Source organism: Choloepus didactylus, chromosome 1 (assembly GCF_015220235.1).
Source record: "Choloepus didactylus isolate mChoDid1 chromosome 1, mChoDid1.pri, whole genome shotgun sequence".
In the NCBI taxonomy this organism is placed as follows: domain Eukaryota; kingdom Metazoa; phylum Chordata; class Mammalia; order Pilosa; family Megalonychidae; genus Choloepus; species Choloepus didactylus.
The window spans coordinates 102,484,298-102,509,814 of record NC_051307.1 but is presented as its reverse complement, the minus strand read 5'-3'; the positions used below and the strand labels follow the sequence as shown (position 1 = coordinate 102,509,814).

Sequence of the window (25,517 nt, the reverse complement as noted above, 5' to 3'; positions counted from 1 at the left end):
AATTTAAGGCAAATCCAAAATAAAAGAAAAATGAAGTATGCAATAGTAACAACTGACTGCTTTTTTCATAGGGCAAATCCAAAACCTAGCTCTGTAATTAAATAGGGAAAAAGGACAATGGGATTTGTCAATATTTCATTCTAAATGCACAGATTGATCTTAGTGATCAATTTCTTCAACACAGAAAATACCAGCATGAACACCTCCTTTTCCTGCTTCCAAATTGTGAGGTAGAAGCTATTCATTTGGAAATGTCCTCCTTCTTCCACTTGCCATATACATTGTCTGTGATCAGATATAAATTTTTCTGAGATCATTTCCTCATTGTAAAATTGGGACTAGTACTTCAACATAAGAACATTGTTTTGAGAATTAAATGCAGCAACATGTGTAAAATGCTCAGTACAAGGTACAATATAGAATGATTTCTCCAAAATTGTTTCCTGAAAGTGATGTGGCAGCCTGTCCTTAAATTTTATAGCAATTTCCTGATTATTGGATATCATGGATCTTATTCAGTTTTTAATATAAATGTTGAAAACATATTTATAGTTATGTAGTTTCTATCAGGCATTAATAATAATGGATTTATAAAATAAAATGGCTCAATAAATTATATATTATAACAAATAGGCTATAGGAGATTAAAACTTATATGCAGATATGAAATGGTGAAGAAAATTAAAATGAATGTTTCAATACAAAATCTAATGAAAATACATAGAAAATAATACACAGCTGAATGAGCTAAACCAGGTCCTTGGCTCTTAGTAAATGCCATAGAAAGCAGAAAATTTATTCCCAGATGCTGGGATCTATGAAACCTATTTGTTAGAGTAATGAACTTCTAAAATAAGCAAGAGACAAATATCTAAGAAATTTACTATGAAAATTAACAGTGTAATTATTAAACTAAGTAATGAATCATGGATGATCAAAGAACTGAAGTTTATTTCATTTTTACAAAGCATTCTGTGGCAATAGCTATAGTATAGAGTAAATAAAATGGTTTGAAACCCTGTGAAATCTAGGTCAAGTAACAAACCCTGACTCAGCTTTTTCTTCTCTTTTGTTTTGTTTTATGGATAAGACAAAGATAGTAGAACCAACCCTACTAATATTTTTTGCACTTAAAATAACATGTGTGAATAAGTTTTGTAAACTGCAAAGTATACTACAAATATGGCAGTCTTTCTCTCATAGTAACTTGAGTGCACCTCTAGGAGTAATGAATCTTCATATTCCAGAATTGTCATGTTGTCTATTTCATAGTTAGATACTCACCAACCATTTGTAAAATAAGGAGTCCAATTAGAGTCCAAGCTCAGATTTTTAAGTAGTTACCTCAAGATTATACATATATTGCCTCTCCAATTCTATCCCTCATATCAACTCTACTTGAATTGCAAGGCAGAACACATTCTTCTAAGTTTGTTGGGAGCCTTTGGCAGGCCCCAGTAGGAGAATCACAGTGCAGACCCTTGGGATTTTGGAGCAAAGCCTTGCCATCCTCCACAGGTAAATACTTTCCTTTACAGAAAAAAAATTTGGCCTGTTACTGGGCCTTAGTAGAGATGGAATGCTTAACCATGGGTCACCAAGTAACTGTGAGGTCTAAATTGCCATCATGAACTGGGTGATGTTTGACCCATCAAGCCATAAAGTTGGGAGTGGACCGCAATACTCCATATCAAATGAAAGTGGTGTATGTGCAATTGGGCTTGAGCTGGTCCTAAAGGCACAACTAAGTTATATGAGGAAATGGCCCAAATGCCCATGACCTCCACTCCTGCCATATGACTTTCTTTTCCACATATCATGGATATGGCATCTTGGGGTGTTTCTTATGATCAATTGACTGAGGAAGAGAAAATTTGGGCCAGGTTTACTGACAGGTCTGCATGATCTACCAGAACCACTTGAAAGTGGACAGCTTTAACATTAGAACCCCTTTCTGAGATATTCCTGATGGAAAATGTGAAGAAAAATCTTCCCAGTGGGCTGAACTTTGAGTTTTGCACCTGGTTGTTCATTTTGCTTGGAAGAAGAAATGGCTGGAGGTGCATTTATATACTGATTCATGGGCTGCAGCCAAGGTTTGGATGGTCAGGGATTTAAAAGGAACAAGATTGTAAAATTGGTGACAGAGATGTCTTGGGAGGAGGTTTGTGGCTAGACCTTTCTGAATGGGCAAAAAGCAGGTACAAGATATTTGTGTCCCATGTGAGTGCTCACCAGAGGGTGACTTCAGCAGAGGAAGATTCTAAAAGAGTGATAGGATGACCCATTCTGTGGATACCCCCAGCCACACCTGTCAATGCCCAATGAACCAAGTGGCATTGTGGCAGGGATGGAGGTCATGCATGGGATCAGCAACATGGACTTCCACTCACCTAGGCTGACCTGGCTACAACCTGTCAGCAGCAGAGACCAACATTCAGTCTGTGATATGGCACCATTCCCTAAAGTGATCAGCCTGCTGCCTTGTGGGAGGTTGATTATTGAACCACTTCCATCGTATAAGAAGCAACATTTTGTTCTTATTGGAATAGACACTCTCTGGATGTGGATTTGCCTTTCTTTCTTTAACATAATACTTCTGATACAACAACTTCTGTGGACTTACAGAATGTCTTATCCACCAACATAATACTCCACATAACATGACTTCTGATCAAGAAACCCACTTCACAGCCAATGAAGTACAGGGATGAGCACATGCTCATGTAATTCACTGGGCTTACCATGTTCCCCATAGTCCTGAAGCAGCTGGATTAATAGAATGGTGGAATGGTCTTTTGAAGACTCAACTACAGCACCATGCAAGGCAATACTCTTGCAGGATTGTGACAATGTTCTCTAGGAGGCTATATATTGTCTAAATCAGTGTGAACTCTGTGGTGTTGTTTCTCCCATAGCCAGGATTAATAAGTCCAGGAATCATGGGGTGGAAATGAAAGTGACATGACTCACTGTTACCCTTAGAGATCCTCTAGAAAATTTTTTGCTTACTGTCCCTGTTCTCTTAAGCTCTGCTGGCCTACAGGTCTTAGTTACAGAAGGAGGAATGTTTCCACCAGGAGACACAATAATGATGCCATTGAACTGAAAGTTAAGACTGCCACTTGGCCACTTTGGGCTCCTTACACCTCTGAATCAACAGGAAAAGAAGGGGATTACTGTACAGGCTGGGCTGATTGATCTTGATCACCAAGGGGAAACAGGACTGCAACTACACAATGGAGGTAAAGAAGAATTTGCCTGGAATAGAGGAGACCACTTAGTGCACCTCTTAGTGCTATCATGCCCTGTGATTAAAGTCAATGGGAAAAAACTGCAACAATGCAATCCAGGCAGGACTATCAATGGCCCAGAAACTTCAGGAATAAAGTTTTGGGTCACCCCACCAGGCAAAGAACCATGAAAAGCTGAGGTGCTTCCTGAGGGAAAAAGGAATATGGAATAGGCAGTGGAATAAGGTAGTTATTTATATGAGCAATATCCATGTGGCTAGTTTTAGAAATGAGTAGTATAATGGTTATAGATATTCATCTTTGTTTTGTTATGAATGTATATATGCATAAAACAAATATCTTTGTTTTCTTTCATATCTTATCCCATTATCATATAACATAAGTTGTATTAAATTTATGTCCCAGTATTTAAGTTAAGGATATCAAGTTTAAGAGTGAATATCACCAAGGACTTCCATCCTCTTCTGGGTAAAGAGTTAGTGCATTTCTGGTTGTACACAGGACAGCTGAATTATGTTAGGTAAATGTATGACTGTTCTTGTCTTTATCTGGATATTAAATATGGTCTAAGGTGATGCATATGGATGCCAAGTTGACAGAGGTTGGACTGTGATAGTTAGGGGTCCATATGTCGACTTCAATAGTTATAGTATCCACCTGTTTGTTCAAACAAGCACTGATGTAACTGTTATTCTGAGGGTATTTCATGGGTTTAAATCATTAGACAGTTGATTACATCCATGGCTGGTTACATCTACAATCAATAAAGGAGATTGCCTTAAGCAATGAAAGAAGTCTTATTCAATCATTTGGAGGCCTTAAATGGATAACTGGTGATTTCAGCTGTCAAAAGAACTTTTATCTCTACTTCAGACAGCCAGCTTCTCCTGGGGAAGTCACTGAAACCTTTATTGGGGCACCCAGCCTGTGATCTGCCCTATGGAACTCAGACTTGTCAATTCCCATGGTCACATTAGCCAATTCCTATGATGATGTTTTTTTAATTTTTTTTTATTTTTTCCCTCTCTCTCCCTCTTTCTCTCCTGTTGGTTCTGTTTGCCTAGAAAATCCTGACTAATACATCTTCCCAAAACCTTTCTGACAAGCCCCATTAGAAGTGTTATCTTTATATTTCAAAACTTACTCCTCTTCACCATTTCATATACAAATCTGTTATTTGATTAACAACTGTAAATTTTGGGATCAGGTGTCAAATGTGTTTGCATTCTCCACAGTGTATCCCTTGCCCATAATTGTTCAATGAATTGATGTTTATGATATTAAAGTTCTGGTACTGCCCTCCCCCCTCTTTGAACCAACAGGGCACTAGTCACCAAACCTTCCTTTCCTGTGATGGAAAACCAATCCTCTCTAGATACGTCACCATTTGTTGCCTCCTCAACTAGCTTGCAACCTTCTTAGTAGAGAATTTCTTCTTTAATTCATGTTCCCTATGGGAATTAGCACTGTTTCTTGCTTGTTTAGTCCCAGTAAATATTTGAGGAAAGATTATATGACAGGACAAACATGACTAACATTAGGTTCTTTGCTCTAGCCCACCAAACAAAATCCTGTATTGTCCCTTCCCATTTTTTCTGCCTTTTATTAAGGAAAGATTCTTTCTTACAAAGAAGAAAACTAAGTTGATCTATATAATACTGGCCCTCAGAGAATGGTATTACAGTAGTTGCAAAGTTAATGAGAGTGGCTAAAATTCTGCAAGTGTTGCTTTGTGGATTGATTTCTTGGGTCCCTTTTAAAGTCCATCTAGTAAAAGAATGAAGAATGAAATTCCTTTAATTACTTTCACCTGTTGAATTGTGCGCACTAAAAGTAACATGCCGCATGTGCTGATCTAGAGAAGCTTTGGATGTTTTGGGACTGTGATTAAAGTGATGAGTGAATTAAAGGAAATATGGATCAATTAAAGCCTGAGAGAATCTTGGTGCAGCTTGTTTAAAAAGCAAGAATTTTGGCAATGGTAAACTGTGAGCTGGAATGAGCAGAGAGAACTGTCAGTTGGAATTTCAGTTCTTTATGTTTTATTCCTCATTCTCTCTTAGCTCCCCAAATCCCTACATTCTAATTCTGGATCTATTGGCAAAGTTGGGAGTTCTCAGTTGTATAATATCTCATAAAATAGAATGAGAACTCTTATTGTAATAAAATTAATATGAACAGGTATAACAAAAATTATTTTGTTCAAGATATATATCATAGTGCTATATATAGTAATAAATAAACAGACCCTAAATATCCAACAGCACGGAACTAAATACGTTTTGTTATAGTCATATAATGTAGTACTATGTGGCCAAATATTCATGCCATGAAAGAAAATTTGCTAATGTGTAAAAATGTTTTCAATAAATAGTTAAATAAAAAGTTATGAATAATTTATATCATATGATCCATTAAATACATGTATATATGTAGATAATAAAATTTATGATATTTCTACAATCAGTTTATTACTTTTGTGTCCAAAGGGAAATGCACAATCATTTTTTTAAAGTGAGAGGGGGGTGACATATTGTATACTTATTTCTGAAGCTCTGCTGTTGAGACTTAGCATTGAAGAAAAGTGTATATTTATTGAAATTAAAGTCATAGATCTTCAGACAGTTAATATCTGATTCATTAAAAAGAAAAGAAAAAACTCTTGCTGGGGGCAGAAGGAAAAGGAGAGGTGAAGAGAGTAAAGGAGGATACTGAAGACCGCTCAAATGCCCTGTTAAATGGAATCTGCCTGAGCATGCTCTGCTTAAGCTGCCAAACATCTTTTTCTCAAAGAAATATCAGGGAGCTGCTGTTATGGGTGATGAAATCAACCTGACCAGTTCTTTTTGTCTCCCTTCATCCTCCACCTCCAGAGCATTGTGCAAGAGAAAGCTTAAACCATCTTCCTGTCAGGTGGACAAAGAGGATAAGCACCAGGTGGCCATGCTCCTGATTCACATGCCCAGGGTGCAACTGCTGGGGTAGACAGCCACGAGTTGGCCTGGGGCACACATTGTCCCTGCATAGAGGGCTGGTTAGGCACAGTCTGCTCACATGATATCCAAAAATATGGATTTTTTGGGTTGAAGAGTCAGATGCTTTTACAGTTGAATGACATTTATGAATGCTTGATAAAACTAAGGAGCAAGTCAACTCTTTTACAAGAGGAATTTAACCTGGCAAGTTCAAGTCAGAGACCTTTTGGTGACTATAGTGAAAGCTGGGACTTGGAGAAGAGCTGTGGGATAGCAGAAGATTATATTCAATTCAGCTGATCATTGAGTATTTAATGAGACAAAACATCTGCTAAGTGCTATCAGAGATAAAGAGGTGTTAGGGCTACTCTGTCCTCCAGGACCTTGTAGTTCCTGCATGTGAGACAGACATGCCAACTCAATCTCATAAGACTTGATGATGGTAAATCGAGACCCTGGAGTGAGCTTTGTAATTGAATCTGTTATGCATTGCTTCAAGAGCTATACTATTCAAATGAAGACACCGTGGCTCTAGGAATTCTTGTGTGACCAAGTCAGTAAAAAGATGGCTAGAAGTATAATCATAGATTTGAGGATAACTTAGCTACTGGGGTAAATGGTCCCAATCGTGTTTCAGCAGCTGATTGAAATTTTGGTTTGGGGTAAGCTACTTCCTGTTTCCGAATTTCATTTTTTCTAAAGATTCACCCAACTCTGGCATTTTCTGTTTGTCATAAAAACAGCATATCTTTGAAACCCAGTGATGGGTAGCCATGTTGTAACTGTCATTCTTCCAGCTGAAATCATAGAATAAAGTACACATAAAAGACTATGACAGCCTTTTATTTCCTCTCTCTCTTTTTCTTACTCCTTTTCTTTCTGATTGCCCACCGCAACTTAACTCATTCTACACTGCACAGAGCCCTTTGCTGTGTCAAGTTCCCCAGTTTTGCACAATGAGATGCAACCTGAGGTACGAATTCAGTTCTGGAAGTATGCTTCCACAAGTCAACCAGGAACTCAGGAGTTGGCTTGACAAAGCTATTTGACTGTCATTTCCTGTCCAGTTTTGTTTCAATTTGACAGAGCACCACTTTTGTAGTTCCGCTTCTGGCCCAGGCCAATTCATTCTTATCAAACATGGAGCATATTGACAAGAAAAGTAAAAACCTTTCCTTCTTGTAACTGAGAGTCTAGCAGAAGGGAAATGACAAATAAATACACAACTGACCAAAATACAAGGCAGAGTAAGATAAATGTTGTTAAAAGGAGAAAGGCAAAGAGCTGCAGGGTTCAGAAGAGGAAGGATACACATCTTACCTAGGAAAGACATAATGGCAGGAGGCTATTTAAGCTGTACCTCGGAGAAGAGAATTATGTTTGATAAGAACAGTTTGGAGAAATGGGGCAGAGCGTGCTAAACAAGTTAATGTTACAAAGGAAAATGCATGTTTGGAGAATAATGCACAGTTCACTCAGTGGCAGGACAAATGGCTGGAACGGCAGAGTGTGGTAGATAATGGAAGGCATCAGGAACCACTGTTTAAAAAGTGGACTGTGTGGTAGGCAATAGAGAGGGGTGGCATGATTAGAAAGGACTGTGCGTGTGGTTTATTTTTTTAAAATTCAGTTTTATTGAGATATATTCACATACCATGCGGTCATACAAAGCATACATTCAATTGTTCACAGTACCATTATATAGTTGTGTGTTCATCACCAAAATCAATTTTTGAACATTTTCATCACCACACATACAAAAATAATAAGAATAAAAATTAAAGTGAAAAAGAACAATTAAAGTAAAAAAGAACACTGCGTGCCTTTTTTTTTTTTTTTTGCCCCCATTTTTCTTCTCATCCATCCATACACAGGACAAAGCGGAGTGTGATCCATATGGCTTTCCCAATGTGTGTGGTTTATTAGGACAGGAAAGATAGTTTATAATTTAAGGTTTTTGTCTGGGAAAGAAATGAAAAGATCAAAGTATTACAAAGGTAGATAGAATAAGGAGAGAATCTGCTGGACTTGGCTATTGATTAGCAATGGACAACCAAGAGAAGGAGTTAGAGATGAACTGGAAGTTCTAAGCCAAGTTAACTAGGAAAATGTTTGCACAGTTGAAAGTATCAGGGAGGTTAGGAGAAGGCACTGTTATGATGGAAGACAATAAATGCAGCATGGATTGCATCAAGTTTTAGGACATAAGGGACACATACTAGAGATGTCAGATTAGTTAGTTAGAAAGTTAGGTTACCAGCTGAAATCCCAGTTTGGGGTTAAAATACCTGATTTGGTAATCATCGCCATTAGGTGGTGATTGAAGACATCAGCATGCATGAGAGACAGACAGTGAAGACTGAGTGAAGAATAAAGAAAAGGGGAGATTCTTCTGTCTGAAGCCTGCCTTGAGTTCAAGTTGGTGGGTCTGACCAGTTCATATGGAAGCACAAATAGGTGGATTTCCCAGATCCATTCACACCAGCGACTAGTCCATTCCAAAGCTCCAACAGTTGGTTTGGATCTGAGTGTGATCACAGGGATTGAATCTAGACCAAAGTAAGTCTTAGAGGTCATGTCTGTTTCAGAGAGGGCCAGAGTAAAGCTTCACCTGGGCCCCTCTTCAAGACAGTCAAGTCCTAATCAAAGAATTATGTTGAAAGCACGGTTTCATACATATTTTTATAGCACAATGCATTTATTAATGCTTTGTAAACTATAAATGATTATACTATTATTGTTGTTGCAGATAGTGTAAAGAATAACCATAATGATAATGACAGATCACTCAAAATAAAAAAAGTTTTGGCAACAAATCTATTCAGCCCTCATGTTTAACATTTGAGGAGTCTGAGCCTCAAAGAGGAGAACAAATTTTCTGAGATCACACAGAGCCAGGCATAGAGCTCAGACTTCTGGGTATACGGTCAAGTCCTCTGTTCTTTTTTTAACCACAGTTAATTCCTCTCCCCACCCTTGCTTTTTTTTTCTTTTTTTTTTTTTTTCTTCCCAATCTATTTAGTATGAGACAATATTTAGTAGCAAAGTTCTCATTTCTTCCTTTACAGTTACAGCTCTAAGGTTGAGGTCACTTTGGAAAAGCTTCTAGCAAGTCAGGAAATGAGGGAGATTTTATGGAATAACAGAAAGTTAAATTCAATTCAGTTGTACCTGGTCAAGTATTTGATGCAAGAAATTTTCTGCTAGGTGCTTTGGGATACTAATAGGAGAGTCAGAGGGGCTCTGGCCTCTAGCATCTCACAATTACTTTCGTGGAGACACATGCAAGCTGCTGAGGCAAAGCTGAATGAGAGAACTACTCATAAAAAAACAAACTAAACATTTTTTTTTTGTTCACTTTCTGAGTGAATGTAAAACCAGGGGCTCTGATTGGCACCTGTCATGACATGCTGGGACAGAAGAGAAGAAATCTTTAAGGCCATTTTCCATAGTGCCAAGGCATTCTCCAGATAATTTTTTTTTGAAAAGTGGAATAAATGTCTTCCTCCATCTGTCTTTATACAGTCTCAGACCGCAACAGCCTCAACAGAAGATTGCTAGAGAGGCAGATGGAAGCATCCTATGACCCAGCACACCCAGGACAAGAAGCTACAGGGTTTGTTGGACCATTGCCAAGCTGCAAGATGAACCTGATAGGGTTCCTAAATAACAGCATGGCCTCAGCCTCAGGCCTGACTTCATGCTATTCCAGTCGTGTGACCTGTCTCCTCCACTGATCTAAGATAACACTTATCACAGTCTGCTGTGGAATTGAGTTACTTGTGTATGTGCGCCTGCTTCCGCCACTAGATTAGAGAGCAATGTCCATGCCTTACTTAACTCTACACCTGAGAGCACTTGGCACAGTCCCTGGCACTTAGTAGATGCCCAATAAATGTGTAGGGTTGGACAGAATTTTGGCAGGACTCCTGCTTTCTCGTTGGTAAAACCTATGGTTCTTCTTGCCCAATTTGAAAAGGATAAAACGCACACCATGTTGAAAGCCCTGGGTCTGATTTCAGAGATCAGGGTTCTAAGGGAAATGCAGAATTGCAGTTTACTCCCTGTGGAACTCTGGGCTGGTTCTTTCACTTTCCACACCTTCTGCCAGTGGTTATAGAGATTACTGTGTATTGTATTGCTCCTACAGTTCTTGCTTTTTATGGTCCTATTATTTTTGAAATGTAAATTCAAATGTAAAATCACTTTTGGTTAAATTTCTTTTTTTTAATCTCTGTTGATCCTTGACAGAACAAGGTGTAAAACAGTAAATCGTTGTTCTAATTTTAAACAGATTTATTTAAAAGGAGAAAACAAAACAAACAGTGGACTAAAGGAAAGAGCACTAGACTGTTATTCAGTGGGAATAATCATTAATTGACTGGTGGTTACCTTCCAAAAGTCCTTTATAAGTATTGAGATATTTATTCCTTATTACAACTCTGATGTGAACTTTACTAATTTCGATTGGTAGCTAAGGAGACAGCATGGGGAAGTTAAGAAATTGTTCAAAATCACAGAGCCAGTAAGTGGTAGGAGCAAAATTCCAATCCAGACCGATCAACTACACCACTTTCACCTTTCAATCTACTTCAGTCAAATCACTTAACCTCTATGGGTTTCAATTTGGCTATAAAATGGAATTAATAATACTTCACAGTATTCATGGAAAATTCAAATCATATATAAAGATGAAAAGAACAACTTTGGAAACCTGAAGAGCTAAATAAATCTGATAGATTATCACATTACTAAATATCAAGGCAGTGGCCCAGGTAACCAAATCCTGCTTTGAAATAAAAGTGCAATTAGAAAGCTGTTGACTTTAGAAATAAAAACCTGAGTCGTGGTTTTGTTCAGTGCCTTAGTGCCTTGCCATTTTATATCAAAATTATAAAATTTTATCCTTTTTTTTTGAAAGCCATGTTTTATATTTGTTCATTTCTTGCATTTGAAATATTCTTCAATGATATCTTTGGCCTGAGATTCTTAGCCATTGTCCTTAACAATGACACAACTGCAGCCAACCACTTCATGGAAGTTCCCCTCTCTGTAGATTTTACAGTGGCCTATCCATTCCCCTAGTTTCTTGGTGTCATCAACCTTGATTAGCTTGATTTGGTGCTCAGTGCAAACGGCCTCCACCAACTTGACACGCATACGTTCATCATCAAAGACGGGCTTGGCACTTGACTAATAGCCTTGCGGCTACCATGTGCTAGGCCGCCATGGATGAGGGCGGTCTTCAGCATCTGTTGTAGAGCAGTGTTAATGTCCATTACACCTCTAGCAACAATGCCTTCCTTGTCCAGGGCCGTGGGTTACCAGAGCAGAATCTTGAAAGCACCCGAGCCCCTGCCTCCCCACAACCCGGTGGCAGCAGGGAAAGAGCTGGTATCTCTCTTTAGTTCAAGTTTAACTGCCTGTGTAATTAGAGAAACTAGAATAAAAATAATAATAAGAAGAAGACTAAGAAAACCTAAAGATGATTCTTTATTTATTCCTTATTATTAATTTAACAAAAATTTGGAAATTTATGATTCTCACAAGCATAGAGTGAAGCCAGTACTCTGATACTGCTTATAGCAATGGGAAATTTTTTTAAAATTCTATTTAGTACTATCAATTGACAATGTTCATACGTACATACTTTTGACTCAGTAATTATTTCTTAGTAATTTACTGTTAGAGGGGTAATATTTTTGGGAATGTATGAATATGCTTGTCTCTTTTGCATTTTCATATACCTGAATTTCTCCTTAGTTGGTCTCAAACATCCATTTACATTTTGTAAGGATGGAGAGTTGGAGAGTAGGGAGGGTAATTAGGATTATTATAATAGGAATGGAAAGAGAAAAAAAAAACCACTCAGTTTCTGGCAACTAAAATAGGAATTTTAGGTCCATAGGAAGATGAATGACTTTAAATCAAGGCTTATTAAGAGAGAAAATTTTTTTTTCTCAATTCTCCCAATTCCTACCTTAACTTTCAGGCCTGAAAGACCTGTTCACAGTTTTTTATTTAGGGAAGATCCTGGTCATATAGGCAGAGAAAGAGGAGCTGTCCACTTCTATCTGTCCCTTTGATGCCAAGAAAAAGAGAGAGAAAACGGGAAAGTCAAACACCAGGCTTCTCTTCCCCATCTTTGGAACAAAATTTTGATATGGGCAAAAAGGAGGCATGGGGTTGCTTTAGAAGTATCTGACTAAGCATGGGGAGACCCCAAAACAATTGGGCTGGTGGCTTGCTTTCATATTCATAGCATTCTGGAACCTAAGGCACCAAAGAGCTCTACCTTCAGGAGCAAGGAAGATGAGATGGTCAAGGAAGGTAGCTGAGCCAGAGGCCACACAGACATGTTCATTACATTGTTGTTTATGATGACCATAAGGCACACACAGCATACAAGTTAATAACAAAGGAAAGTTTAGATAAATTGTTGTATTTCCTTCTGTCACAAAATATTGTGAAGAAACTGACATTGAATATAAAACATACTTTAGCATGGTAATGTGAGTTCTTTCTCTTTGGTCTGCTTGTCATCTATGGAGTTTTGAAACATTTGAATTTTTGAGAATTATTTTGTAAATTAACCTAAGTGCCCTGCAATGGCATTGAACTTTTTGTAAATGTGTCTTATACATTTTGCTTGCATTTTATTCAAAATCAGTTGGAAACCTTTAATCCAAGTATTCACTGAACAGAGCACCAAAAACTTTCAGCTTGGAAACATTTAGAGATCGTAATTATTAAAAATAAAGCTTAAAAATGAGGAGATTGAAATTTATCCTTACAAAAGCAAGAGAGGAACAAATCAAATTAAATGATAAAAATTCAAACTGAATATAGGGTTTGATTTTTTAAATTATTTAACTGTGCTTTGAAATATGTTAATTTGTGGAATGAGACTTTTAATGGAGCTCCTATTTACATTGGATACATTTATATTCTATTTTATAAATAAAAATAAAATAGAGATGGCTTTTTATTTTGTAATATCTAAGTTTGGTAAACTTGCAAAAGAATAAAGAAATGACAACTTATTTGATGAGTTTTGACTTTTAATATATTTGGGGAAGAAAGTTACTCTAAAAAGAGGCAAAAACACAGTACCTGTGAAAATATTTGGGTTGCATTTTCATATACCTGAAATTTTATATGAAAAAGACTAGAATTGACAATGTCCTTCATTTAGCAAATTTTGCTCTGAGCTTATCAAGCATTTCAGTGGCTTTGAAGAAAATATTTTCTCAATAAAAATATGCCTGTAGACAGAAAGCAGATTAATTATATGCTACAAGGGGATGGAGAAGGGGGAGTTTTGCTTGGTGGGTATGGAGTGTTTGTAAATAAAAACTTTTAAAGTATTTTTTAAAAAAACACTTCATGTTTTACCATAATAAATACAATTTGTGAATGAGGATGTGGGAGGGGGGAATGAGGATAAATGGAAATACGTAAATTACAGAAGAGAGGAGACTTACATGAACAGATGAGCTCAAAGCTCTGTAACTATGATTCAAAACGAAAAACAAAAAAAACAAAACCAGATGCTGGAGAAGTGAGACAACGCATTTTAGGGGAAGATTAACTAGATAACTCAGAAGTTAGTTGTTCCTAAGAAATTGCCTATAGAGAAAATTCCGTTGAAAGTGGCGACAATTTCAAATTTATGAATTGTAAAATGCAACTCTGAAGAAAGATTTCTCACAATTGTCTGGAAAAAATGAAAATAATATATAACGAAAACACATTCTTGATAAACACAAGTGGAGATAGATACAACTGAAAAAAATGAGTTGTTTGTGAACATATACAAAAATAATTATTCGGTTAGGTGGTTGAGTTCAGATAATTAATATAAAGATTATGTACACAAATACATGTTAAAATTTTTTAGTGGTGAGATTTATTTTTGAAAACAGTTTTTTAATTGTACTGTTTTTAGGTACATAGATATCATAAAATCAATTTATTGATCAATAAAGATTTCAAAAACTTTAAAATTAATTTCACCTTCCCATTTTATTCCCCAAATTGTCCTGGCTTGGAGAAAACTCAGTGTAATCACTCTAGGTATATTAAAAATATTTTTTCCAAATTGCAGTTTTATATCCAAACAAAGCTTAGAAACAAAACACAATTCGATTTTTTAAAGCATAAGGAAAAGACCATAAAGAAAAAGTTTTGAAGTGCTAAAATGGTTTTGTTGGGGGGTAGAGACTGTAAATTCCTTTTTCTTCCCCAGTTTCCCTTTTAAGCAATGAGCTCATGTAACTTTTACAAGGAACAACTATGCCAGAGAGAGGAAAAAAAAAGACAGTGTTTGGAATTTCCTGGAGAAAGATGCCGTATGTGCCATGGCCTCCTCTGTCAGTGGGGCTCTGAGGGTGGCAAAGGTAAAGGATGTGCGTGGGGCCTGCCAGCTTCCTCCAAGTCTCTTGAACACATGTGCCTCTTCCGTGTCTGTCAAAGCATTAGCTGGTCAAGACGTTCTTTCCTTTCCCTTCAGACCCAGCCAAGGCAGCAATGACAAATGAGGTCAGATTTGGGGGCCAAGGTGAGTGAAGCATTTTATATTTATATCCATAGACACACACTCCTGTGTATGTTCCGGTGACTTCAGGGGACTTTCCGCAGCCACGGGTGTCCTGTGTCTTGTATGAGGTAACTCTTCCTGCCCCAGGGAGCTCTCTAGACACAAGTCACTGGATAAAGGGTAGGTTCCAGGGCTTATGCATAGAGTGCAGAGCATATCTTTGTTAATTATACTTTTCCCTCTTTACAAATCTGTTCAATATGATTATGGTAATGTGTGTAGGATTTGGGAGTAGGGCTTTTAGTTTTGTTTTGTTTTGTTTTCCTTTCTCTGTCATTGCTAGCTCCAAGTTTGAGGATGCACTGAATATAATGACTTCATGACTTCCAGCTTGAACTTGGCTGGGACTTTTATGGATAATTCTGATTTATTTAACTTGGGAGGATAAATAGAGTAATGAAAAGGTATTCCTTACAAACATATAAAGTGCTCAAGACCTTGTGCTAATACCTTCCATAGGAGGAGGTGTTAGTCTGAAGCTGTTATGTACCCCAGAAAAGCTGTATTCTATTAATCCATTCCTGTGTGTGCAGACCTATTGTGGGTAGGACCTTTTGATTAAGTTATTTTGATTGCAATGTGACCCACCCAATTCAAGGTGAGTCTTGATTCCCTTACTGGAGTCCTTTATATGGGGATAAAGGGCATGCAAAAAAGGCCCAGAGAGCTTAGAGAAGAGTCCCAGAGAAGCTAAGAGAGGACCCACAGAAAACACAGAAGAAGTTACTGAAGCCAGAAGCTGAAAGCAGCAGAATCTTGGAGAGAAGGACCAGCATACCCTGACCATATGCGTTCCCATGTGATAGAGGAGTCCTGGATGCCAGAAGCCTGTCTTCAGAGTTGACGTATCATCATGCTGATGCCTTAATTGGGACATTTTCATGGTCTAAGAACTGTAATTTGTAAGCTAATAAATCTCCATTGTTAGAAGCCAGTCTATTTCTGGTATGTTACATTCTGGCCATTTTAGCAAACCAAATCAGGAGAGTAAATAGGGGTAGAATGCAGATTAAGGTTTCATTTCTGTTTTTATGAATTTAAATGATGGTGGAACAAATTGAACAAATAAACAATTAACCAAAATATAATACAGAACTTAAAAAGTGCCATAATGATGAATAAACAGAGTCTATAAGATAGAAAGACGTTATTTCTAAGTAGTAGGAAATATTTGTGGAAGAGAAAAGATATGAGTTGAACCTTAAAGAACAACTAGACTTTGAGGAAGCAATATAGCATAATTGTGTTCCAACCTACTCTACCTGAGTTGAAACCTCAGCTCCATCATTTACTTGCTATGTGACTCAGCAATTTTCTCATACTAGCCATTAATAAAATTGGAATAATATTAAGAGTACCCACCTCAGAAGGCTTTTGTAAAGATCAAATAAGTTATTATAGATAAAGCACTTAGAACAATGTCTAGCCCATAATCAATATTATGTAAGTATTGGCTATTACTTTGACACTTTATGGAGGAACAAAGCTTTCAGTCAAGAGGGGAGAGTTTCAGTGGACACAGGGTGAGATAGCTAATAGATATAGCAAGTGGTATGAAATAACAAGATTTAGTAATTCCAGGAGACATGCATAGAATATATATTATGTGCAAAGCACTGCCTTAGGCTCCCAAAATAAAACAGTGAAGAAAATAGGTTAGATCCCTACCTTCAAATAATGTACAGTCAGGAGGATGAAGTGTAAGCTAAATGAGTGTAAAGCTACACATTTTTTTATGTAAAATCCTAACTACACAATTATTTATCTTATACATGCCTGCACCAGATGGTTAAAGAAAGTCGAACAAAAAAAGAACAGGTAAGAGAACTTAGACATTCTCATCCCCTCTCATTAATATATTAGAGGACAGCATCTGCCTCTAGGACTTTTTTTTTTCTGCTTTACATCATCTAGCACAGAGAGCTGCAAGGAAATAAAAGTACAATATGGTTGTTGTGGAGGATACTGCTAGATTGCAAACCCAGCAGCCAATTCCATTTCTTTTTTGTTAACGTAATTTGTTTTTGTTTGCATTTGTGGTAGCAATGTGCTCAGGAAGGATGGCTCCCCCACTCTCTATAAACCCAGAGCTCAATTAGTTTAAGGCTAATGGCAATCATTTTAGTGAACTATATGAATTATTTGACTTTTTTTAAAGATTTTTTACTTTGTAGGTGTTATTACTGATAAATGAGATCTTAGCCTGAAGCTGTTGCCTATCATTATTTCCCACAAGGACATAGTTTCCTGAGAATGAAGCCAACACATAACTGAAAAATGGAGAAAGAAGAAGGTTGAATTATATTAGCCTGAGAATTGAACTATTCCTAATGTCTTACTTGGATTCCCCAGTTACATTAGTCTATTATTGTCTTACTTTGCCAGGTTGCTAAGACAAATCCCATATTATGGGTTGGCTTAAACAATGGGAATTTATTGGCTCATGTTTTTGAGGCCTGAAGTCCAAAACTGAGGCATTAGCAACATGATGCTTTCTCCCCAAAGTCTGTAACATTCCAGTGCTGGCTGTCAGCCATCCTTGGGGCTTCCTGGCTTATATACCTGCCTAGGGTCACACAGCAATTTGCCCTCCTTTCTCTTCGGGGTTCCATTGACTTCCTGCTTCCAGTTCCTCTCTGTGGCTTTCCCTGACTATATCTGCACTTCATCTGCTAATAAAGGACTCTGGTAATGTGGATTAAGACCCTCTCTCATTCAGTACCCCCCCCCCCCCTTAACTAAAATAACATCTTCCAGAGATCCTATTTATAACAGGTTCATACCCACAGGATTGCAGATTAAGAACATGTCTAAATTGGGGTACACAATTCAATCTACCACAATTATTTTCTCTTTTTGTCTCAAATCAGCATGAGTTGGGATTTTTTGTGTGTGCAACCTGATATAAAAAAACATGATGATTTCATTTTTGGGACTTTTGAGTTTTAGGTGACTGAATACAACCAGGTGGAGATGCTCGACAAGAAGATGCAAATTCAGGACAGAAAATTTGGGGGCCAAAATGACTGGGGGCTTGTCAGCGATGACCATGTATAGTAAACTAGCACTACCGATAAAGGTCTTTACCCTCCAAAGTCACAAACCTCTCTTTCTTTCTTTCTCTTTCTTTCTTTCTCTTTCTTTCTTTCTTTCTTTCTTTCTTTCTTTCTTTCTTTCTTTCTTTCTTTCTTTCTTTCTTTCTCTCTCTCTCTCTCTCTCTCTCTCTCTCTCTCTCTCTCTCTCTCTTTCTTTCTCTTTCTTTCTTTCTTTCTTTTCTTTCTTTCTTTCTCTTCCTTCCTTCCTTCCTTCCTTCCTTCCTTCCTTCCTTCCTTCCTTCCTTCCTTCCATCCTTCCTTCCTTCCTTCCAGTTGTAAATTATGTACTATCATGTCTGTGTCTTCATCACCTGGACCTTTTGCTCCAACCGAAATCTTACTTAAAACATATCTCTTGGCCACTGCTCATATTCTGAGGACAATGATATGTTGTTTGTTGCTTGATATCACCAAAGAAAGAGATAAAACTCTGGGTTCGGAGACTGTTCTCCTTCAATTCCCTTGCCAGTGCCAATATTTAGCAAACAGAAATTGGCTGTGCCCTACTTACCACGGACGTAGTGCCTTTGCACATCCATTTTAGGATGAGTGCTCTGTACCTGGGCATGCATATACCCAAAGATGCATTGGTGTTTGCAACCTACATCGTTTACTAAAACAGCTACATCATGTAAGTTCATTTTAAATTGTTCCCTAAATTACTTCAAGAGAAAACCAGAGAAAGAAAGCCTCTCTTCCAGAATCCTTTTTTTTTCCTAGAAGAATTTAAACAGAATAAACCCCTGAGCAAGAAACTTCAGAGTAGTTTAAACAGACCAACCTGCCTCTGCACTGGGTTTTCTGCACACCATCTCTTTTACATTCCATAGCTGCTGTGCTTAGCTCAGTCCCTCATTTCTGCTTAGTTCTACTCTTAGCTACTGATCTTTATATTGTTGTTTATGGTTTTCATAAAAATTATATCAATTAGTATTTTCAACAACCCTCTAGTACAGGTGATTTTCCCCCATTGTGTCACTGACAAAACTACAGATAAAAAGGATTAAGTTGTTTTATCTAAGTTATATAGCTAATTGGTTTCAGAGCTCAGTCTTCCCACTAAAGCACTTGATATGCTTATGGTTACATAGCATTTTTACTCTTTGACACTGCTGTTTGAATTCGGCTAAACTGGTCATTTAGGCTAACTGCTGTAATGACAACCTCAAAATCTCAATGGATTAACAGAATGGAAATTTGTTTCTCCATTGTATAAAAAAAAATTCAATGCCAAGTTTCTATGTAATCCTTTAAGAACTCTTCCTCCTTCCATCTTGTGGCTCCTCCTGGCTTTAGGTCCCTCAAATCGTCTACTTTCAGCTGAATAAGGGAAAACAAGAAACAAGGAATTATCCATTGATGGTTTATGGGCCAGCCTGGAGGTGGTACATATCACTTCTGCCCACTTTCCATCAGTCAAAACTCAGTCACGTGGCCATGTTAATTGCACAGGAAGCTGAAAAATATGGTCGAGCTGAGTGGCTAGCAAAAAAAAAGGACAGAAATTTTTCAAGCACCTATATTTTCAAGGGCCACTTTGATCCCTTTAATTTATCTACTTGAAGAAGAGACATTCTGACTAGCTTAAAAATATGATGCTTTTAAAAAAGTGGCAAAGTATATTTTGAAATAGATATGCTTAGCCTGCATATGAGTCTTAGTCCACTCCTGTGTCAGTTGGAATGTATTATGTCTCCCAAAATGCCCTTACGGTTGATGCAATCTTGTGTGGGCAGAGGTATTAGTGTTGATTAGATTGTAATTCTTTGACTGAATGTTTCCATGGAGATGCGGCCCACCCAACTGTAGGTGATGACTCTGATTAGATAATTTCCATGGAGGTGTGGCCCTGCCCATTTGGCATAGGCCTTGATTAGTTTAATAGAGCACTATATAGGCTCAGACAGAAGGAGTGAGCTTGCTACCACCAAGAGGAACACTTTGAAGAACACACAGGAGCTGAGAGAGGAGCTGCAGCTTACAGAGACATTTTAGAGACAGCCGTTGGAAGCTGACACTGACATTTTGGAGAATGCCATTTTGAAACCAGAACTCTGGAGCAGTCACCAGCCACTTCCCCTCCTAGCTAACAGAGGTTTTCCGGATGCCATTGGCCATCCTCCAGTGAAGGTACCCTATTGTTGATGACTTACCTTGGACACTTTATGGCCTTAAGACTATAACTTTGTAAAAAATAAACCCCCTTTGTAAAAGCTGATCCATTTCTGGTGTTTTGTGAAAAGGCAGCATTATCAAACCAGAACAACTCCAAAGTCTTACATTATGTCAGTTAGAATTAGATAACTTTATTGACCAACAACCACAAAGTAACACTGGCTTACACAAAGCAGAAATTTATTTCACTCCCTCTTTTGAATAAAAAAAAATTTGGGATTAAGCTTGGAATTAAGTTCAACATTTGTATGGTATTTCCACCATCATTAGGAATCCAGAGTCTATTTTAATGTCTTCCATACTCAAGGTCATTTCATGGCCCAAAATTGCCTCTAAAGAGTTCTAACCTTCCATCCATATTGCAGGCTAGAAAAAGGAAAGATAAAACAAAGGCTTTTCCTAGCTATCTGTTCTGCCCTTTTTATGAAAACTTTCCAGAAATCTCTCCAAACAATTTCAACTTATATCTCACTGACTAAAACTTACTCACATAGCCGATCTAGCTGTAATGGAAATTGGAACATTCAGTCTTTTGACAGAGCAAACTACTAGTCCCAGTGATATAGAATAAATATCAGAAATGGTATGGAGGTCAGCAGGAAAAGAAAGATCTGGACTACAGTAAAGTAAGGAGCTGTGCATATTATTCAATAATAAAAACTAGGACTTTAACTTTGATTAACTTTGCTTCCCAAGGCAGGTTGAATTCTAAATATGTTCTACCAAACAATTCAGACTACTACAGATAAATCCCTTTTCCTTCTATTTGTCCTTCTTTCCTTCCTTTCTTGAATATGTATTTGTTGAAAATACATTTTTACCACACATTGTGCTCTGCAGGAGTCAGTGGTGGGCAACACTTTCATGTTTTGTGCCTTCATGGAATTCAAAGCCCAATGCCACTTTTACACCTTTGCAAGACTAATCATCCTAAAGGGTGAAACTGAGTGACTCTCATGAATAAATGTAAGTGGCTCTCCATTATGGGAGAATAAAATTTAAAGAGGCAGTATGCACAATGGTTGAGAACAGACAGATCTGGATTTGGTTTAAAATGTCATCACTTACTAATTAAATAATCTTGGGAAAATTATTTAATTTCTTCGTACATCAATTTCTTCAGCCTTAAAATAAGGATAATAATATTTGATTAATGGATGTATTGTGAGAAGACCTATAAGTAGGACAAAATACCAACACTTTATCCCAGATATCACACTGCAGAGAAACTAGACCACACATGTACTTCTTCACTGGCATGGAAATTGTTTAGCATCAAATCAATCAAATTAGCAAGAATAGTAGTTAAAAATACAAGCTATAGTGTGTCATATTATGGATAACCATCCATGAGACACATCATAAATGAATTGATTTTTGTATGCAATTCTCACTTCTTCCTTGTGAGGATTGGTTGAAATAACATGTTTAAGATTATTACAGGGTGCTTGAGTGACAGACTTTAAGCTACCCCTCCCATGATTCCTGATCCTGGTGTTAATGGTCTTAACTATTCCCCTCTCCTTGAATGTGGGTAGGACCAGTGACTTGCTTCTAACCAACAGAATATAGCAAAGGTAAAGGGAGAAGTGACATGATTATATTACATTATATAAGACATCATCTGGTTAGCCTACTAACTCTAGAGACTCTCCTTGTTGGTTTCATAAAGTAAGCAGCTGTATTGAAGCTGTGGGCGACTCTGTGAGGCTCAATTTCATATTTCTTGACTATTCTTATGGTTGATTTATTTCTCTGAAATACTGCTCTATTTAAGAAAAGAGAGAGAGAAATATCACTTTCATTATTTAAGCTCCATTTCAGGCACTATCCACTTTATGGAATGAGTGTACTAGTCAGAACGAATTCATATTTCTTCTGTCTCTATAGCCTCTGCTTTCCATTGCTATCAAAAGTCTTATTACATTGTCATATCATGCCTTGAATTGCATTAACTATATTTGTTTATACTTAACTACTTTTAAAAATAAAATAACATTTTAATTCCAATCAGATAATCTTAGGCAAATTTAATAATTTAAGTGTTTTCTTGTGGTAACTCAGTCTCCACTTGAAGAAATAAAGTACATGCTCAGTTTTTCAGATTTACAGTCTGACACACTTAACCTGGTTTTTCTCAAAAATATCATCTGGATGGATGATGGGGGAAAAAAGTAGCTAAGTTATCTCATGGACACAAAAATGACAAAACTTCAAGTAGCATCTTCTGTTTTCTTGCTCATGTGGTCACTGCAGTCGCTGGTCTGTGCTGTGACTTGGGCTGGTGAAAACTGAAGTTTGACTGGTCCTCTTTTTTCCAATAGAGATACATGCTAGGGTCTGAAGATCAACTCTCAAGGCATTCACTTCCTCCTGGTACCTCTCTGTCTTTCCACTAGGTAAGCAGATTCTTCCCACAAAAGCTCTGATCAGCATCTTTTTTTTATTAGCAATTGTGGACAACATCTGTATGTCATTGCTTCTCTACTTATGTGCCATACTGAAGGTGGTGCTTAGCTGAAAGCTTGAATTCTTATAGAGGATTTAACCTCCGTCATGCTATTCCCATATATCAGAAATTCCTGTTTTTTGGTTACTCCTCCTAGAGGGATTTTTCTAAAATATTTACTAATTGTTACTAGATTGTGGGCTCTGATAGTGGAGGGCAAAAACAAGAACCTTGTTACCTGACTTCATACTTCTATGTCAATCTCCCTTCTTTTCAAGATCACTTTGAAGGATTTTCTCCTTCCTGTACTTCATAACTTTCTTCTAAATACTTACCAATGATCATTGCATAGGCAAAAAGTTAACTTCTCAATACTATGGAAAAAATCCTCTGAGCCTAGTCCTGCTTGTCATGGGATTTAAAAGACTTTTGTGAATTTGGACCTTTATTTAAAATAACTGAATCTATGACTACTGTCTTTCTTTGAAATTCTATTTTGAAGACTTTTGCTTCTAGCCCCAAAAAAGTGACTATTATCATATTTTCCCTTCCTCCATAAACAATTATAAAACTAGACAAAATACATGAAACAGCTATATCCAAACAGTAGACCTGAGGCAGCATATGAGTGTGAAACTGAGAGAAAGGAAACAAATGATGGTGAGGGTCATAATATGCACCAGATTTCTGCCTGGAGGCACCTTCAGCACCATGGTGCAGGGGAGGAAAACCCAAGCAGAGAATAGCCTGGCTGAGTTGAGGAAATGGAAATTGGAAACATGGGAAATTGAAGTGTCTAGAACTGGTAGGACAGATTAATAGAGAGTTTGAATCTATGTAGAAAAGCACTCTAAAAATATTTGTAAGGTTCCCCTTGAGTAAGAGTCTTATATTTGTAGAGTGAAACCCCATGAAGCTGGGAAAAGAAGTAAAACAATAATTCCCACAGTGCCGAGAGATGTTCAACTTCCAACCAGCCAGAGTAGAGCAGCATTGTGATCTACCTGGGTTGCACAGTAGTGCAAGGTTTATGTCATAAAGTTGAACTACCACTGGAGTAAAGGTTACTATAGAATCACCTAAAACATCTTTGAAAAAAGGTAAAAATCAAGTTGATTCACTAGTAATTTAACTGCATGTCAAAAACAATTTTAATACCCTTTAAAGAAAGATGATAAAATTCAAATATTGAGAAACATAATATTTGCAATGTTTGGAATTCTTGCAGAAATTACAAGACCTAAAATGAAGCATAAAATGTGAGCCGTTACCAAGGAATAGTTATTCTGTATAAAAAGACCAAAAATGATAGAGATGATGGAATTAGAATATGAGTATTCTAAAAGATCTGTTATAAATGTGCTCAAGGATTTAAAAATATATATATATGAGAATAATGAGGAGAGAATTGGGAGAACAAAAGAGCAAATGGGAATTATATAGCTGAAAAATACAATACTTGAAATAAAGAAATTCAGTTTTTGAACTGAACAGCTGATTAGATACTGCAGTAGAAAACATCAATGAAATTGAAGACATAACAATAGAAACTATCTAAGCTGAAGCACAAAGACAAATAGATTTTTTAAAAGTAAAGCCTCTGCAATCTGTGAAACACCATAAAGTAGAATAAAATACATGTAATTGGAGTTACAAGGGGTTGAGGGAAACGAAGAAAAATTATTTCAAGAAATTATGGCTGAGACCAAAGGAAAAAAATGAAAATGCAAACAAACAGCAACTACAAAATGGCTCAGACTTCCAGTCAACAATGCTGGCAATGCTCAAGGGCATTGTTTCTCCACAGAATCTTTTGAACAACTAGTGAAAAACTGGAAGTGCTATCTTCCTCAAAATCCTGGAAAATAGTTAAAGGGTTGAAATAATTGGGAAAATGCCATATCAAGAAAGCACTATTTTAAAAATGGTAGGATTATATTCTTGCAAATATTGGGGACTACCAATTAAATAGACCAAACCTTTGATCTTGGGGTTTGCCTTTATGAAGCTTGTTAACAGCAAATGAGAGGCTAAGCCTACTAATAGCCATGCCTAGGAGTAAACCGTAGAGAAACTCTTTTGTTTCTCAGATGTGACCTCTGTCTCTAACCCCACCCAGCAGGCTGACTTGCTGTCCTCCCCCTATGTGGGACATGACCCCAGGGGTTTAAATCTCCATGGCAATGTGGGACATGACTCCTTGGGAGGAGCCTGGACCTGGCATTGTGGGATTGAGAAAGCCTTCTTGACCAAAAAGGGAAAGAGAAATGAAACAAAGTCAAATTTTAGGGGCTGAGAGATTTCAAATGGAGTCAAGAGGTCATTCTGGAGGTTACTCTTATTCATTATATAGACATCCCTTTTTTAGTTTTTAGCATTTTAGAATAGCTAGAAGGAAATATGTGAAACTGTTGCACTGCAACCCAGTAGACTTGATTCTTGAAGACAACTGTGTAGCTACATAGCTTATATGGTATGACCATGTGATTGTAGAAAACCTTGTGGCTTACTCTCCCTTTATCCAGTGTATGGAAAGATGAGTAGAAAAATGGGGACAAAAGAAAATGAATAATAAGGATGGAAGAGGTTGTGGGTTGTTTGGGGTGTTCCTTTTTACTTTTATTTTTATTATTATTTTTATTTTCATCATTTTTTTGAAAGTAATGAAAATGTTCAAAAATTGTCTGTGGTGATGAATGCACATTATGTTGATACTCTGAACAATTGATTATACATGTTGGATGAATGTATGGTATGTGACTATATCTCAATAAAATTGCAAGGAAAAAATATGTAGGAGAAGCTCATGGCACCTTACTGGCTGCCCCATGCCTTCCCTGGTGCAGTGTTTAGCCAGCCTGTTATCCCTTTGTGGGTACCTTGCTCTATTCCAGAGGGAGCAGAGTAAACCCTATTCACATGCTTGGGTGCCTGCAGAGATTAGCAGAATGAATAAAAAACATGACCCAA

General features: G+C 37.2%; 1 pseudogene; it reads right to left on the bottom strand.

The window, feature by feature from the left end:
- Window positions 1-11,167: 11,167 nt before the first annotated feature.
- Window positions 11,168-25,517, bottom strand: part of LOC119519361 — a 74,190-nt pseudogene continuing 59,840 nt past the window's right edge.